The 14,803-nt window shown below is 43.9% G+C and overlaps 1 protein-coding gene across 3 annotated transcripts in view; it reads right to left on the bottom strand.

Annotated features, from left to right (window-relative positions):
* Positions 1-13,932, bottom strand: part of LOC5564550 (zinc finger MYM-type protein 4) — a 59,515-nt gene extending 45,583 nt beyond the window's left edge. For 2 of the 3 annotated variants that reach the window (XR_002501894.1, XM_001648850.2), the window contains exon 1: positions 629-843. The gene's annotated coding sequence lies outside the window, so the exon portion shown is untranslated. Of the gene's footprint in view, positions 1-628; positions 844-13,800 lie in introns of those variants that run through there. The other variant, XM_021852015.1, reaches the window with a different exon arrangement.
* Positions 13,933-14,803: the final 871 nt, after the last annotated feature.

Raw genomic sequence — 14,803 nt, 5'->3', positions numbered from 1 at the left:
CCCTTATTATGTTTCATTCTAAAGCTCAAAGTGCATCTTTCTGCGTAAAACTGTTTTTATCTTCTGTTTCTAAGACCGATTGTGTTACTAAATTTGTGATCAACAAAGAGTTCATTAACTGTAGTTTAATGTTGATGATTTGAATGAATAAAGCACAGTGATGTCTAACCGTCCCGCAGCAATATCAATGGACCCCTTGGACTCCTTCCCGCACCCATAATAAAAACACGCGACAGACCGCTCACTTGGATCCCGCGCTAAACTTCAGTATGCGTCCCTTTCCTCCTCCTCCACCCACCCATGTGTATACATTTTTCCATCCACCCATGCCATGATTCGATCGAAAAGCGGCGGCGACGACTTCGAAGAAAAAGAGGAAAAAAAAATTATGCGTGCTTCGAAGCAGAAGATGACTCCCGCGTTTCTTCCGGACGGAAACTTTTTCAAACGCAACTTTAGCCACCAAAACCAATTAGAAATCCACCGGAAAACGATGAGCTCGATGCACCGCTACACGAACTTTACTCTTCCGGCAGTTCAACCAGGAAAAAAGCGCTATTTTGTATGGAAAATCCATTTCAGTCTGGCTTTTCAGGACGGCACCGCCGCATCCAATCGGCATAATTACCTTCCGCAATTTTCGCACTTATTTCCACGGCCACGCACTGGAATTCACATCACGGCGTCGCGGACCGAATTACACTTGCGATTGGAAATGGTTTCGACCGGTCGGAGGTTAATTTTTCCGCAATATTTTTCTTTTTCACGTACCGCGAAGCCTCTAGCGCAACATTGTGTCAAAAACAAGCGCACACCATTTTGTTTTTCCTCGCCCCGCACTCCCTTTTGCATTGACCCGATGACAGAAAATCCGGGTGCCGAGCTTGCGGGGAAACGAACGACGCGACCCTGCGGCTGAAAGTGGTGCATACTGTAGTAGGATTGGGTGGTGTGGCTGACAGGGTGGACACCGTGAAATCGACAATTTCTCGTATTTGTGATCTCGCACTAAAGGCCATTGGTGAGTGTGTAACTTGTTGCTACCGAGCAAACGAATGGATTTATACGTGATTCAACAATGCCTCGATGAAGAGCAGATCCTCCTCTATCCCACAGTGGTGAATTTGCATTCATTTGCTTCGAAACAAGGAGCTACACACTCAGTTAGCAATGGCTTTTAGGGAGAAATTACAAATTATGCGAGAGTTCTCGCTAATTTATGATCTCGCCCTCAATACCATTGGTAACCGAGTGCGTAGCTAGTTGTTGCTGAGCAAACGAATGGATTTACACGATTTTTAACAATGCTAATATGATGAAGAGAGGATCCTCCTCTATCTCCTTGCGGTGATAGTTTTTATTTTGTTCCATTCTTTTGCTAAAAAACAAACTACACACTCGGTTACCAATGGCTTTTAGGGCGAGATCAGAAGTTATGTTAGATTTTTTTTATTATATATGAAGTTGTAAAATCATGAGTACCTACTGTAAAATTTTGAATGAAAAGTATATTTGCCCTTTCGTACGTTGTAGGTCTATACACTACCCGTCATAAATACGGACTCGCTGGAAAAGTATTGCAACACTAAGCTGAATATTGAACCAACCTGAAAAGTTAAGCATCACCTCAAAACAGGAACATTTATGAATCTACATCTCTAGGTGCTATAATGATAGGTCACAGACAACAGATGTTCATGTCCGATCGTAAAACTGTGTAAGACAATTACTGGTGATTTCAAGTGGCAACACAAGTAGCAACATCGTGGTGGCGCTGTTATCGCTAAGTTCCCATGGTGATGTCTGTGGTGAATATGAAACCACAGACAAACAGACGTCACACTCTCACTGCTGTCCATCGACCAACTTTTTAACGTTCGATTCGAATATATGGTAGGTGGTCAATCGACCACCCGCAGCGCTCGCGTCGTTTTTGTTCGCGTTTGACGTTTACACACTACCGCCACCTGTTGGTCCATCGGCCACTTACAGTGTATTTAGCATTGGGCGTACATGTTTTAGCGACTATGATTTTGATCGCGATTTGTTCTAAGTGTTACGTCTGTTTCTCTGTGATGAAACATTTCAAGATATTGCTGTTTGCGTTTGACGTGCAAATCTGGCTTAAATGCATTCCAAAGGGATGGTACACAAATTATGTTACGCTAAATTTCAACTTTTTCGACTCCATTCCCCTCCCCCCCCTTTGTCATACTTTTTGTATGAGTCCTCCGAAAATTTTGTAAGGCTTGTCACGCTTGACTCAACCCCCTCCCTCCCCTTGGAGCGTGACGTAATTTGTGGGGTCAAATGCGGTAACACAAACTAATCAAAGGATACTTAGGCGGCATCCACAAATTACGTAACGCTCAAGGGGGAGGGGGGGAGTAGGCTTAAGCGTTACGGCTCATACAAAAATTTAAAATTTTTCATACAAAAAGCGTTACGGAGGGGGGGGGATGGGGTCAAAAATTTCCAATTTTAGCGTTACGTAATAAATGGACGCCGCCTTAGCAACTATGATCCTAATTACCGCCAACCTAGCAAAGAAAAATAATCTTTGACTTCGCCTTTGTTGTTAAAAATCTTATGGCATTTGGTGTTTCCGCATTTGATATTTGCATTTCAAACGCACACAGCAATACTTATATTCACCACTGATTGCAGCAATACGTTGTGTGGCGCCGCTAGTGTGTTCAACGTGTTTTAGTTTGAATATTTACACAAGTTTTCAGAAGATTTTTGTTCTAGCAAAAACATCTGTTATCTGTGATACGGTCTTCAGCAAAGCTGTCCAGCAGATCAAGGACATCCGGAAAGCAAATAGTATGGTTCGCAATTTCGCTGCTAGGTGGCGCTAGAGCATTTTAAGCATGTTCTATCTTGTGATCCACATGAGATAGAAAATTCGTGTCTTGAACAAAGTTGTTCAGAAGGTCAAGGACATCCAAAATGCGAACAGCCCGGTTCGCGATTTTGCCACTAGGTGGCGCTAGTTAACATGTAAAAATGAGCGTTCTAAACTAGTTCTATCTTGTGATCTACATGAGATAGAAAGTTGGAGTCTTGGGCAAAGTTGTTCAGAAAGTCAAGGACAATCGAAAGACAGACAATTTGATTCAAAATTTTGCCACTGCTGGTGGTGCTAGTGAGCATGTGAAACTAAACATTTCAAGCAAGCGCTTTCTTGCTATCCACATGAGATAGGAAGTTCAAATCTTCTGCAAAGTTGTTCGGAAAGTTATGGGCATCCGAAAGGCAGACAGTTTTATCTATAATTTTGCCGTCAGGTGGAGCTATTGATCATGTTCATCATCAGTTTTTTATACTAGTTCTGTATTATAACTTTGATAAGAAAGAAGGATGTGTTTATGGTTAGAATTATATTACCGTAAAACGAGGTAACTTTGATAGTTTTTTCGAAGAAAACTTGAATATTTATGCATACTGTTTCAAAAAATTAAAATTTATATTTTTAAAACAAGTACTGGCATGCTAGCTATCGATTGTAGTTGATAGATTGCCAAAAGATTTGTTTTGAATGAATAATAATTTTTCATATATATCCATAATATCGAAAGTCGGTTTTCTATTTTGGGGTTACTTTGATAATGGAGTATAAATCGAACAAAATTGAATGAATTACATAACATTTACAGGGAATTGCATACTTCTAGGCGTTTGACGTTCTATGGAAATTTCTTACTTAGATTACAAAAATGGTTCCAGTTTGTGGAAATGCTTTTCGCTAAAAATGTAAGATCAAATTCAAGTTCTATGATAACTAGGCTGTCAACGATTAGTGACCAACTATTCAAAACTACTTCGAATAGTGATCGTAAAACAGATTGTTTGGAAGCGTTTCGGAAATGCTAAAATCGTATAAATTTTAAATATTCGTCTATAAAGCCTCAAATGTGCTCGATTCAAATGAAAACAACTCTTACATGAAGTGTCATACTAATATTCTTTAGTTTTGCATTCGTTTTGCTACCGATTAACAGTAATTATGATATTTTGTTTAGTATGTGGTGGGTAACGCGGGAACGCTAATAAAAAGGCGCAATTGCGAAAAATCGGGTAGGTGTCTTCGGGGACTTAATATTCGTAAATCAAAGAATAAGTGCTCTGAAGACACCAACAGGATTCATTGCAATCCCGCACTTTCATTCGCACTTTCGCACTTATGAGACCGCACTTCACAGTCCAGTAGTGAAAGAAATACACAATATCAAAGATACCCGTTTTACGATATGTTCAAATAATTCAAATCTGGTCCATTCCCAAGTAACATTTCCAGCTAAGTAACAGTTTATTCAGCTTAAATATACTCATTTTAGCTGACTAAGCTGATATTCGGCTACTTTTGTTACTTGGGTTGTATATTCAAGTGTTTCAAATCTGATTGATATTCTAGTGATTCAGGTATGATTTACTCCATGTGCGATTGATTCAGGAATAACTAACATCATATTTAAACTCTTCAAGTCATCACCACTTCATATCCAAATGTTTCAGGCTTCATTCTCTCCATATCCAAGAAAATCATGTCAAATTCACTATATGTTCAAATGACTCAGGACTGATTCACTTCATATTGAAGCGATTCAGGTTTGGTTCGCTCCATATTCAAGTGATTCACGTCAGATTCACTTCATTTTCAAGTTATTCAGGTTTGATTCCCTTTGGGCTTGACCATAAACCACACGATTTTTTATATTTTCAAACCCCCTCTCTCCCTCGTGGTCTCTTGTCCACACAAACATTTTAAAAATTTTATGGATCGTCATTGGCCAGACCACTCCCCTCCCCGCAAAATGATCACGTGGTTTATGGACGACTCCTTTACTTTCAAGTGATTCATGTTTAATTCGCTCCATATCCAAGTGATTCATATCTGATTTTTTTCATATTCAGCTGTTTCAGTTTTGATTCACTTGATGCTCTAATGATTTCAAGTCATTCATGTCTGATTCACTTCATACTCAAGTGTTTCAAGTTTGATTCATTTTATGTTCAAGTAATTCAGGTCTGATTCACTTCATATTCAAGCGATTAATGATTGATTCACTTCATAATCCAGTGATTCATGTTTAATGGGAAGTATGCACTTCATCAGAGAAGTAATCACCTATCTCGATGCGTGGGAAATTTCTTGCAAGAAATGGTCAAGAAAATCATTTTTCTTTTATCGCAGTACGCAGTGAAAAGTCCATATCATTGCAGTTTTTCCAACGCGGTACCAGTTTTGTTATATTCAGGCATTCGGGTTCCGGAGCGTGAAGTGAATCAGCTACTAAGCGAGCGATATCGGTTTCTGTAGCACTACAAGCAATATTGAACAAAACAAGCGAGAAAGATTCATCACTTCATTAGTTTGTCGTACGATTACTGCTATTGTTCAATGATGTTGGTGTTGAAACAGGAGTTTCTTTATCGCAGATTTTTTTTGTATTCGATTATGAAATATCGATACTCCGGGTAATCGAGTCCAACTTGTAGTGTAAATAAAATGCGAAACGCTGGGAAAAGTGCGCAATTTCATCAATTCGGGTACTTATTCTTCTGAAATCAAAGAAAAAGTGATCTGAAAACACTAACATAATTCGAAGCAATCCCGCACTTTTGCACTGAGGTCACACCAAAGACAAATTAAAGACCTCCATGTCCTTTGCAGTTGCCCAAAATTTTATGGCTCATAAGGTAATCTAGAATGCCGTGAAAAGTGTACTGCGATCTGTCAAACTTGAGTACCTTTTGCACTACCGAGGGCAGTGATGCATTTGAACGCGTTCAGTTCGCGTTCCAGTTCAATTTTTTGAACGCAGCGATCAAGTAGGCTTGAACATTGAGCAGTTCAAAAATATGAACCCGTGCGAGCCAAAAACTGAACTCAATTGACTTTGGCTGATACACGACAAAAATCTATGTCAAAGCTATGTTTAGAAATTTAAAACAGCAAGAGCAGTATGATTTTTCTGTTCATGAAAATTTGAGACGATCAATTCATTCATTTCTCACGTAAGAGCTCCAATCTAAATTGTGAACTGAACGGGCCGTTCTTGAGCAGCGGCTGGCTTTTGCTCGGAAGTTCATTGTCTACTGCGTTCTCGTGCAAATTTGGCTCGGGCTCCGTTCTCTTTTGGCTCGCGTTCAGTTCAAAATGCATCACTGACCGAGGGATCAAATGCAGTACTAGAAGTGGTACCCAGTCTGAGCCCGAGTGTGGCGGACCTGGTCACACTGCGCGGTCCAGTGGAGAAATACACAATATCTACACACAATAATAAGGATGCTTCTACATTCACTCACAATACGCTGCACGGAGACGGAATTCAACTCAATTTTGGGTTGTTTCAACGCAATTCCGTAGTTGAGCCCAATAACTCAATTTTTGGCTAAATTTCCAAAGTCCCCACTAGGTAGTTTGGCTTTAATTCCATTAGAAAAATATACTCAATTTTGGGTTGATTTAACGCAAAATTGAGTTCTTTCGACCCAAACTTAAGAAAAGTTGCATTTACCCAAATTTGGCTTCCCGGATAAAAAATACAATACAAAAACAATATAACGTATTGAAACAGTACCATTCAATATATTGGAAATACAATACAGTATATTGTAATATGACAATACAATTACAGTACAATATATTGTTTTGAACAGTTCACTGTATGGTATATGAGATTTTTGCAATATAATGTATGGGTGGTTAAGTATCGTAACAATACAAATATAGATATTTTCTCATACAAACATTTTGAAAATACAATACGATATATTGTTCATGTATTGTCTTGATAAGCAATTCGTGTATTGTTGTACAATACAAAAACAATTCAACGAACTGTATCATGGTTGCATTCGTCGTTACAGCTAATGTCAAGTGACTTCTAAAAAACTACTTATTTTTACTTTTTGAATATTTTTCACCCAAAATTTCTTGCTTTCTAAACTTGTTTTGTTTATTTCATTCAGCAAAGCTACATAGAAAAAAGCAACAGTTGTTTTACGCGAAAATAGGAATTTGACCAAAATTGTAAGGTATAAAACCAATTGAAAACAATACAGTGTTCTGTTACAATATATTATATTGTTTTTGAATTGTATATCCATACAAGAATAATGTTGCTTCGACATTCAATAACAATACGCTGTATTATATCCAATAGGTTATATTGTACATTAATGGTTTATTCCATTCACTGAATGATACGTTTTTATCCGGGTTATTGGGCCAATGTACCCCCATTGGGTTTGGGGCAGCAGGGACGACAGTCCAGGGGCTTAACGGACCCACCCCCCCCCCCCCCCAGGACCTCTGCGAGTTGGGGAGTTGCCCAGGATGTGGTGAAGTTCGCAGTGGGCTCTGATGAACCTTCATAAAAACCACAAAAATCCGAATGCAACTCTGTCACAGCGACCGGTGCCGCTTAAAGTACCCTAGCCCAAACTAACAGGAGTGCCAACCGGCACATCAGGATTGATACCAGTGAGATCCTGATTATGGCATACTGGTCGCGATACAAACGGACAAGGCATGGAATTACGAGTAGGAGTGCTTCGAGCACATTGGGACCAACGCCAGTACGGCCCCAATTATGTATACTGGCAGCGCACGACAAAGGACAAGTAACGGTATATGTACTGGATAATATGCTTTGAGGCTGACAGCGGCGACATTCTACTCCCTTAGTAGGGTCGGGTGACACTGGCCCGAAACGGCGAGTGGGTTAATGGCGCAGGCTGCCCCCGTCCCGTAAAACCGTGGCAGGCCTTAGAGTACGTTCCAAATCCGTCGCCTGGTTGTTCCAACTGGGCGGGAGTAGGCTCAGATGCCATTACCTGACCTGCGCCGATCCGGCTCTGAACATAGTACCCCATAAAGGACTATGTCAACCCTAGCATGGCCTCCCTGCTTGCATAGATAACCATGGGATTATAAAGGCGACTATTCCAGCGGAGATGGATAGCGGCTCTTAGGGGGACCCATAAGAGATGATCAACCAAAACAAACAACTAGCGGAATGTGAAGGAGAGGCTTCTGGACCTATCAGTAACCGGCTAAGGTTCCCGCCAAGGAAGGAGGCGACCAACTTTATTGAAAACAGTGTGGGCAAAAGCCTAGATACTGTGACGACGGCAGGCACTGGCCGCTCCAGTGCAACATGTGTGGTGACCGATGGCCCGGGACTAATCGAGGCCATGGATCGCAATAGGGAGTACCTCCCTAAATGCAGGTAGCTGCTGAGCAACTTGATGTCATCATCGAATATGTTAAAAGCAAAACAAATATCAGCAAAGACTTGAAAACAAGTCTACTGAAATTGCGACAATCAGTCCTAGCTGCAAAGCAGGACTACGAGAAAGCCAAGGAACAACTGGGCAAGGTAGAAGGCCAAAAAGACACTAGGTCGTGTCAGACCGAAGTGTTTTCCTTCACAGGCAACGCGAATATATCTGATGATATTATTCGATACGCGATGCGGAAGAGGGAAGCTTCCGGGGATGAATACGTGGCGAAAAGACGTATGGTTGCTAAGGGAAAAGTGACCTACGCGGCCGTCCTCCAAAGCGGAAAAGCTGGCACGAGCCAAGCCCCGCGATCAAGAGGACATGGCAACAAAGGAGAGGCCAACACCAATCCTAAGGCCAAGAAAGCCAAGAAAAAGGAGCCACGGGTTAACCGGAACCAGGCAGTGCATCCACAGGAACCACGGGCGCAAGGCAACAGCAACCCGTGGATACGAGTTGGAAATAAGAAAAAACAGAGGAAACCGAAAACGGAGCCCAAGGAGAGCGCTAAACCGAAAACAGCGAAACGTAGGAATTTAGGCGAAGCCCTCGTTATCAAAACGGAGGAAGCAAAATACGCCGAGGTTCTGAAGGCGATGCGAAGCACAGAGAAGCTATCGCCATTGGGCGCAGACGTGCGAAGCATAAGGCGAACTAGGATTGGTGAAATGATCCTAGTCTTAAAGAAGGACGCCAAGGAAAAGGGTGCAGTCTATAAGCAACTGGCACAAGAAGTACTTGGTGACGAGGTTGATGTAAGCCCTTACTGCTGAAGCGACTCTCCAGTGTAAAAATCTGGATGAGGTCACCGATGCAGCGGAGGTCTCGGCTGCCCTCAAAGAGCAGTGTGACATCGACGTAGCCAGTAAGGCCATCCACCTTAGAAAGGGCCCGCAGGGCACCCAGGTGGCGGCGATCAGGCTGCCGGTCGCAGAGGCCAACAAAGCGAAGAACTTGGGCATACTCAAGGTAGGCTGGTCGGTTTGCCGGCTGAGCATACAACAGCCTCCTGAAGTTTGCTTCAAATGTTTCGGGAAGGGCCATAAGTCGTGGAATTGCAATGGTCCCGACAAAAGTAAGATGTGCAGAAAATGCGGCGCTGAAGGCCATAGGGCAAGCGATTGTAAGCAAATCGCTAAGTGCCTAATATGTGTCGACAGAGCAGACAACGGACACTTAACGGGCGGACCCAAATGTCCGGGCCCAAGCGGAGTATCAAAGCAGCCAAAACGGAAGTAACACAGTTAAATTTAAACCACTGTGATGCAGCCCAGCTGCTGCTTTGGCAGTCAGTCTCGGAAACCAAGACTGACGTGGTGTTATTATCGGACCCATACCGCATACCAGCCAACAACGGGAACTGGGTGGCGGATAGGTCTCAACAGCTAGCAGCTATAGGGACGACAGGACGATACCCAATCCAAGAAGTAGTCTCTAGCTCAAATGACGGTTTTGCGATAGCAAAAATCAACGGCGTGTTCTATTGCAGTTGTTACGCGCCCCCAAGGTGGTCGATTGAGGAATTTTCCCACATGGTTGACAGGATGATGGTCGAACTAGCTAATCGGCAGCCAGTAGTGATAGCTGGCGACTTTAATGCATGGGCAGTGGAGTGGGGTAGCCGCTGCACCAATCAAAGAGGCCAGCTATTGTTGGAATCCCTGGCCGCATTAAGTGTAGAGCTGGCAAATGTGGGTACAGTGAGTACCTTCCGCAGAAATGGTGCAGAATCGATCATCGACGTGACGTTTTGTAGTCCTAACCTTTTAGGTACCATGAACTGGCGCGCTGATGACGGTTATACTCATAGCGATCATCAATCGATTCGCTATAGTATAATACCAGGCGGGCAGAAGGCAGCGCGATGTAACTCGACCCAAGCCCGAGGATGGAAAACAGCGCGCTTCGACGGCGAAGTATTCACTGAAGCCCTGAGGCGCGAACGAAACACTCTGGACCTAAACGGTGAAGAGCTAGTTGCTATGATATCACGAGCGTGTGATGCTTCCATGCCGAGAAAAGCCCCTCCTAGAGAGAACAGGCCGCCAGTGTATTGGTGGTGCGAATCAATTGCAAATCTTCGAGCAACCTGCCTTCGGGCTAGACGAAGAATGCAACGCGCACGCACAGAAGCACAAAGAGAGGAACGCGGTGCAGCATTCAGAGAGGCAAAGTTGGCTCTCAAAAAGGAAATCAAGAGTCGAAAACGGGCATGCTTTGAAAGTCTATGCGAGAGTGCCAATTCTAGTCCATGGGGTGACGCCTACAGAGTGGTAATGGCTAAGACCAAAGGAGCCATAGCGCCCCAAGAGAAATCGCCCGAGTTGCTGCGATCGATAATCGATGTACTCTTCCCGCACCATCCCATAAGCCCATGGCCCCCAGCGCCGTATGCGGCAGATGAAGGAGAAGAAGTGGTGAGAGTGACGAACGAAGAGCTGGCAGAAGTCGTGAAATCATTCGCGTCAAACAAGGCACCGGGACCCGATGGTATCCCGAATGTTGCCTTAAAAGCGGCAGTGAACACGGATCCGGACATGTTCAGAACCACGATGCAACGCTGCATTGATCAAGGAATCTTCCCGGATGTATGGAAGCGACAGAAATTGGTGCTACTACCAAAGGCGGGGAAACCACCAGGTGACCCGTCGGCGTATAGACCTATCTGTCTACTAGATACGACGGGCAAGTTATTGGAGAGGTTGATTCTCAACAGACTAGTACCGTATACGGAGAGTGCGGACGGCCTGTCCAACAACCAGTTTGGATTCAGAAAAGGTAAATCTACTCTGGACGCCATGCAGTCGGTCGTTCAAACAGCTGAGGTGGCAATCGAGCATAAAAGGAGCGGCATCCGTTACTGCGCGGTTGTCACTCTGGATGTGAAGAATGCGTTCAACAGCGCAAGCTGGGAAGCAATAGCACACGCGCTTCACCGCCTCAAGGTACCGGTGCAGTTGTGTAAGCTTCTAGAAAGCTATTTTGATGGTAGGATTCTACTGTATGACACAGAGGAGGGGCAGAAAAGCGTTCGAATTACCGCGGGAGTACCTCAAGGTTCAATCCTGGGCCCGCTGTTATGGAATGCGATGTACGATGACGTACTGAGGCTGCCCCTTCCGACGGGTGTTAAGATTGTTGGCTTCGCCGACGATATCACCCTAGTGGTCTATGGTGAATCGATGGAGGAAGTAGAGTTGACAGCAGCGCACTCTATTTCCCTGGTTGAGGAATGGATGAAGTCTAGGAAACTAGGACTGGCCCGTCACAAGACTGAGGTGGTGGTGGTCAACAACCGCAAGTCCGAGCAACGGGCGCTTATCTCGGTAGGTGATTGCACCATAGAGTCCAAGCGATCCCTTAGGCATCTTGGGGTAATGATCGATGACAAGCTGAGCTTCGCTAGCCACGTTGAATATGCCTGTAAGAGGGCATCTACGGCTATAGCGGCGCTTTCGAGGATGATGTCTAACAGCTCTGCTGTAATTGCCAGCAAACGCAAGCTGCTGGCAAGCGTGGCGCTATCCATACTAAGGTATGGAGGACCAATCTGGTCAAAAGCGCTTAGAACGAACAGAAACCTAAAACGGTTGGAAAGCACGTACAGGATAATGTGCTTAAGAGTAGCAAGTGCATACCGGACGGTATCTAAAGAGGCCGTGTGCATCATAGCCGGGATGACGCCCATCGGGCTCATCATCAAGGAAGATGTTCAATGCTTCAACCAAAGGGGTACCAGAGGAGTCCGCGACACGTGTAAAGAGGAAACGCTCAGAAGCTGGCAGCAGGAATGGGATAACTCCACTAAGGGTAGATGGACCCATCGACTAATACCAAATGTGTCAGATTGGTATGGTAGAAGCCATGGGGAAGTGAACTTCCACCTGACGCAGTTTCTGTCAGGACATGGTTGCTATAGACAGTACCTGCATAGGTTCGGGCACTCAGAATCTCCTGCGTGCCCCAATTGTGCTGGTGTAGAGGAAACAGCGGAGCATGTCGTGTTCGATTGCCCCCGTTTCATTGTTGTGAGAGGTCGCATGCTCACTACATGCGTCCCCCGACAATATTATAGAGAGAATGTGTGCGGATGCCGAGTGCTGGAATGCAGTAACTACGGCTGTCACTCACATTATGTTAGAATTGCAGCGTCTATGGCGCGCCGACCAAGAGTTGGCTGCAGAGGATTAGCCCTGCCGAGGCTGGTCCCTTGTAACATTGTTTAAGTCGGCTAGGAGAAGCAGTTTGCCTAGGCTACTTCTGCTACACATGTTGTGTTATATGCACTGGTCCCTTCCCGAAGAAATACCGTAAGGTGGTTCCGGGGAGATGAGGGTCTGAGTCCAAGGGTCATGTCGATGCACTGTTCACCACTTGAGCAATTCTAAATGAATTGCTCATGCACAGTGCATAGGCTGGTTTTAGCGGGTCGTCGTTGGTGCGTCATCCCCGCATTCCCTGAGTTATCTTCTCAGGGGATCTGTTTGCAGATTTCCCCCTTGTAAAAAACAAAAAAAAAAAAAAACCCCATTGGGTAGATGCAGCTCTCTCTATTTTTGACAACATTTGTGTGGGAGAAAGAGAGAACCGAGAGATTTTGGGTTGAAACTATAATCGGTATACTTAATTTTGGGTAAAGTAAACTCAAAAAATAGGTAAAAATATTTCTCCGTGTGTATTGTATCCAATATGTTATATTGTTCACTAGTGGTCCCGGCAAACTTCGTCTTGCCATCAAGAAGGCTGTTGAAAAACGCTTTTGATCGTCCCATATAATATGACAGTTTCGTTCGCACTCGTTTTTTCAACTTTCCCGATGAATATCCTGGGATTTTTATACACACAAACACGTCGGAACCCTTGACGAACAACACTGAGAAAGAATCATTCAAATCCGTTCACCCGTTCGTAAGCCATTTCGTGACATACAAACACCATTCCATTTTTATTTATATAGATAGATAGATTAAGGGTTTATACATAAATTTCATAACACCAAAAATGATCATTTTTGACACCCACCCACCATCAAGGCTTTTTGTATGAACTGTAACACCTCAAGAACACCCAACCACCCACCCCAAGCGTTATGAAATTTGTGAATGGGCTCTAATGATTTATTTCATTCGTTTTTACCCGAAGAATCGATAAACTTACTTAAACTCCCATTTTACCTTACATATTATTCTTAGCACATCAAATAAAATTTTGTTCTCACGAACTTTCTTCTAGAGGCAGTACAGTATCGAAATACTTTCAGCCGCAGGGGACACCACTCGAAAGCTTTTTTACCAAAACAAACCGCAAGAAAGTCTTTCGCTCCCGTTTACCACTCAAGCCAAAAGCTCACTCCATCTATCAATGACCAAAATACTCCTAGCCCGGCTCGGGCAGCAGCAAAGTTCCGAGCCGAAAATGACGCCTTCTACAAGAGTCAACTTTTCCGACATCGATTTTCCTCACCGCGGCACATTTTCACCACCGAAAAACATCACCATCGCTTACCTTTTCCGGCCGGGCAGGGTTTCCTTCCGTTTGCGTTCGGTTCGGGTGGGAAATTTTGCACTAATTTACACTATTTGCCATCGGTGACGTTTTTCCACGACCACTCTTTATGCAGCAAACTCGGGAACTGGCTCGGCTTGCCACTCTAGCGTGCTGCCAGGTCGTTGAGAGCTTTTCTCGTGTGCGGCGCGATCGCGGAGAGAGCGGATTTCATGCAGCAGCAGCAGCCTGCTATGCTTTTATGTTTGTGTTTACATGGATGCGTGTTGATAGAAGGGGTGGAGGGAAGCGGCAGTAGGCCGGTCGGTGGGCTTATCAACAACACAGCATACTAGATGGCAGGGGTTTCCAATTGGAGCCCTTCTTGACTGGAACAGGGTTGGTAATCGATATTAATCGCCGATACGGGTTTAAAGTTAAGTATGCAGTTCCGCTCAAGAAAAGTAAAAATTTCTGCCCAAGCAAAATGGTCAAGAAATTTCCTACAGTGAGCTCCATTTGAAATGACATTTTTACAACTGCGTACTGCGATCAAAGAAAAATGCTTCTCTTGAGCATTTCTTGCAAGAAATTTCCCAGGCATTGAGATAGGCGATTACTTTTCTGTTGAAATGCATATTTCGCTTAACCTTGTAAAGTTACGAAATTACATACTAGATTTTTTAGATTCCAGTACTGAGATTTTGATGTAAAATCCGAAAATCTCATGGATTCTTACAGAAATATCTTCTCAAGGATACCAAAATAATTTCAAAAGATCAATCTTCTTCTTCTTGGCATTACGTCCTCACTGGGACAGAGCCTGCTTCTCTGCTTAGGGATGGTACGCAAATTATGTCACGCTAAATCTCAACTTTTTTGACCCCCTCCCCCCCTTTGTCACGTTTTTTGTATGAGTCCTCTGAAATTTTTGTAAGGCTGGTCACGCTTGGCTTGACCCCCTCCCCCCATCGGAGCGTGACGTAATTTGTGCATGACCCCTTAGTGTTCTTTTGAGCACTTC

The sequence above is a fragment of the Aedes aegypti genome, chromosome 3, assembly GCF_002204515.2.
Source record: "Aedes aegypti strain LVP_AGWG chromosome 3, AaegL5.0 Primary Assembly, whole genome shotgun sequence".
Lineage (NCBI taxonomy): Eukaryota > Metazoa > Arthropoda > Insecta > Diptera > Culicidae > Aedes > Aedes aegypti.
This window is presented reverse-complemented; position numbering and strand designations above follow the sequence as displayed.